A 3891-nucleotide genomic window follows, 5' to 3' on the forward strand; every position below is an offset into this window, starting at 1 on the left:
ATCTAAAGACTAAAAAAAAAAAAAAAAAAAAAAAGCAAAATGACCCTCATCTGAAATGCTTAGTAGCAACACTCTTATTCCCAGATTCTGCAGTCCTGTGGCCTTTTTTTTAGGAATCCTTTCCAGGTTCTTGGCATCCTGGGACCTTGGGAAAAGACTTGGACAAACATGAAAAAACAAACAAACAAACAAAAAAACCCAAAAGGTAGCAAGGGTTTATATTGATTAAAGGTAGGAAAAGCAGTAAGCAGTATATTCTGTAGGGTGAGAGCGGGCTACTAACAGTGGCCAGGTTTGTGATGTGGGTCTTTTTTTTTTTTTTGTACCAGGGATCAAACTGGGGCCCTTGCACTTGTGAGGCAGCCAGCAGAACCACTGGGCCAAATCCCAGCCCTGTGATGTGGGTCTTTTGTATCCCTCTTCTTTCACCCGAGGTCACATGTAGGCTGCCCTCTCAAAAACCTGCCTGATTTTATGTGGGAAGAGTTGAAGATGGCACTGACTGGTCCAGGGGCAGGGCTGGGAACTGATTTGCCCTGCCCTAATCTCCCACCTCAGTGTTTTATACTTTGGATTTTTAATATTTACATGTACATAATAAGCTATATCGTGGATAGCACCCAAGTCTAATCACGAAATTTATTTATATGCCTTGCCTGAAGGTAACTTAGTGTGAGAGTTTAGTGCGCCTGCACTTGCAGCATGGTCCCCTCTATCACGTAAGGTTCAGTGAGGTCCTGTATCGGGGCCCACAAAGTTGCAGATTTTACAGCACCTCAACTTTCAGATTTGGAATACTCAGCCTGTATTTTCACACTGAGTACATGACAGCATAAAGAAAAGACCCCAGTTTTATTTATCAACATATGAAAATAGATCAGTAGCCAGGCATGATGGTGTGTGACGGTAACCTCAGCACGCTGAGAAGCTGAGGCCAAGGATGCAAGGTGGAGCCTGGCCTGGGTATCTGAGCCAGACCCGGGCTCAAAATTCAAAAAATTTTCACAGCACTAGGGGTGTGGCTCAGTGCAAAGGCCCTGGTTTCAATCCTCAATACCACAAAAGAAAAAGGGAGGAAGGAAGGAAGGAAGGAAGGAAGAAGCTGACAAGTGTTCTCCCCACCTCATTCTATAAAATGTGAAATAAATACAAGATAAACTCTAAGCATATTAATATCAGTATGGTACACTTCTCCTCACCACCACCAAAGTGATCTCTCGGGCCCAAATTGATCTCCCTCCCTGGTAGCACGTTGTATAGAACTCTGGCAGACTATTTATCACAGCCTGGTTTCTATTAAATTGTGTGTTTGTCCATGAAACTGCCTTCTTATATAGCCTGAGATCTTTTGAAATAGAGGGCTCACTTGCTCATTTGAACAATCCATCAATCCTCAGCATTCTTCTTGCAATGGAAATCCTTCAATAAATGTTTGAAGATTTAAATATTGTGTATACTGATGTGCTTTCTTTAAACATTCATGTTTCTATAAAATAAAGCTAAAGCTAATATTGAGGCATTCTATACTCATAAAAGGAAAGATGTAGCATCAGACAGATATTAACTTCCCCTAAATCAGTCCAGAATAAAGGGATTGTCTTAGCCCGGAATGGTGTCACATACCTGTAATTCCAATTCCAGCTACTTGAGAGGCTGAGGCAGGGGGATCACAAGTTTGAGGCCAGCCTGGGCAACTTCATGAGACATTTTTAAACTCTAAAACAAAAAGAGGGCTGGGGATGTGGTTCAGTGGTAGAGTGCTTACCTAGCATTTGCAAGTGCCTGGATCCAATCCCTAGTAACACACACACACACACACACACACACACACACACACACATATTGTCAAATCCAATGGGAAAAAAGAAAAGCTGTTGGGAGAGTACGGTGAGCAGTGAGCGGGGCAGGCATGGTTTGCCCTCCTTATCCATAGCTAGACATTTTATCAGCAATAGTAATTCAGGTCACACAACAATGAATAGGGATGCAGACCCCAGGGGAGAAAGTTCAGAAGTAACCCTCACGCACACACAAAGCACCGTCTACTCGAGGCGGAGGCAGCGTTACAGCCAATGGGAAGCGGAAAGAATTGGTAATTCACTTGGAAGAAAAGTAAAACTACAGCATGTTTCTAAATACCAAACCAAAATGAAAACCCAGGTGCAATTCTTTCAGCTCTGGAAATCACATGCCATATTTTCTATTACTGGGACTCCATCGAGAATCCCAAACCAAGTATGTAACACACAAATCAGATCTGGATAGCCAGGGCTGCTATCCAATTTACAGGCAGGAATGAATCAGCTTAAATCAAAAGGAACAGAAATAATGGGTCTGAGTGCTTACCCGGTGGGTGCCTGTACAGCAGTGTACGTAGGTAAGCCAGGGTTTGTCTTTAGTGTGGTGAATCGAGCAGAAGTCTCTTGTGGCTTTAGACAGGTCAAACTCTCACAGCTGAGGCAGAGGCCACCAACTATGGTACATGAAGGGCCTCAATGACCGTGCAAGGTCTTCTTTCAAGCAAAGTGTGCGAGGAGGAAACCCTGACCCCTAAACGAGAACTGAGTGAGTGCAGGCCACAGCCCCTTCCCACACACTCGCACCGAGGAGCCCGGCTGGGTTTTGGTTCCACTCCCCTGGCCTAGGCTCTTCACCCACCGCATAGCCCCGTCCACTTCCGATCAGGACATTCAGCGTGCACGTGGGGATGGCTCTGCAGTGGCTGCCACACTACTGAAGCCTGAGCTTTTGGTAATAAACACCGCTTCCTCATCAGAAAAGGGTTTCAGGGTCAGGGATTTGGCTCAGAGGAGTTGTGCCTGCCTTGCAAGCACAAAGTCCTGAGTTCCATCCCTGGGAAAGAAAAAGGAAGGAAGGAGGGAGGGAGGGGAGGCGGAAAGAAGAGGGGGGAGAGAAAGAAAAAAGGCAAGAAGGAAGGGAAAGGAAAGGAGGGAGCAAGGGAGGGAGGAAGGAAGGAAGGAAGGAAAGAAAGAAAGAAAGAAAGAAAGAAAGAAAGAAAGAAAGAAAGAAAGAAAGAAAGATTCCAAACATGTTACACACCGCGTGTCCAGGTTGCCACTCTGCTGAGCTCACTTTCTGTTTGAGAATCCTTTCACCCTATTTCCGCTCTCCCTCCCTCCCTCCCTTTCTTTTATTTTTCTGTAGTGCGGAGGCTGGAAGTCGGGACTGAGCCACACTGAGCTCCGTCCACAGCCCTTTTTGACTTGTCATTTTGAGACAGGGTCTCACTAAGCTGCCCAGGTGGGCTCCAACTTACATTCCTTCCCAGGAGGCAGAGCTCGCAGGCACGCGCCACCACCCAGCTCACAGTGAGTTCTTTCCTTGCTCAGACTGTGCTCAGTTTGGCAGTGGGAACTCATTCAGAGTGCCAGGATTCCAGGAGTGCACCACCACTGGCTGTCTTCACGCTAGTCTGCGGATTCGCACCCTGGATCCTCCTCTGGGACCCTGCAGCATTCTCCTAACACGAGCCCAGTACTGCTGTGACCAGCTGTGTTCGTCAGCCCCTGCTGCTGTAACAAAATATCACAGCCTGCTGAGACGGAAGTGTCTTGTTTCGCCCTTCTGGAATCTGGAAGTTGGGGGTCGCTGTGGCAACAGGGTTGGTCTCCCAGAGGTGTCTCTCTTTGGCTTGCAGGTGGTGTCCTGCTTGCTGTGTCCTCACATGCCCCGTGATACATACGCCACCCTAGTCCTCTTCGTGTAACATACCAGTCCCTATCAGACCAGGGCCAATCTACTGGCCTCCTCTGAACTTGGCCACCTCTCCACAAGCTCTAACTCCAAGTTGCAGTCACACTGGAGGTCTTGGCACTTAGGGTGCCACTCAGCCTTAACACCACTTCCGGGAGGTCACACTTCATGTGCCCA

The 3891-nt window shown here is 47.1% G+C and overlaps 1 protein-coding gene across 4 annotated transcripts in view; it reads right to left on the minus strand.

Annotated features, from left to right (window-relative positions):
* The window catches only part of Tmcc3 (transmembrane and coiled-coil domain family 3), a 250785-nt gene that overhangs the window by 72806 nt on the left and 174088 nt on the right, over positions 1–3891 (minus strand). The window contains exon 1 of one of the 4 annotated variants that reach the window (XM_010629196.3): positions 3278–3413. The exons of the other annotated variants lie outside the window; for them this stretch is intronic. The gene's annotated coding sequence lies outside the window, so the exon portion shown is untranslated. Of the gene's footprint in view, positions 1–3277; positions 3414–3891 lie in introns of those variants that run through there. 4 annotated transcript variants of the gene reach the window in all.

Source organism: Fukomys damarensis, unplaced genomic scaffold (assembly GCF_012274545.1).
Source record: "Fukomys damarensis isolate Sample0158 unplaced genomic scaffold, DMR_v1.0_HiC HiC_scaffold_15, whole genome shotgun sequence".
Lineage (NCBI taxonomy): Eukaryota > Metazoa > Chordata > Mammalia > Rodentia > Bathyergidae > Fukomys > Fukomys damarensis.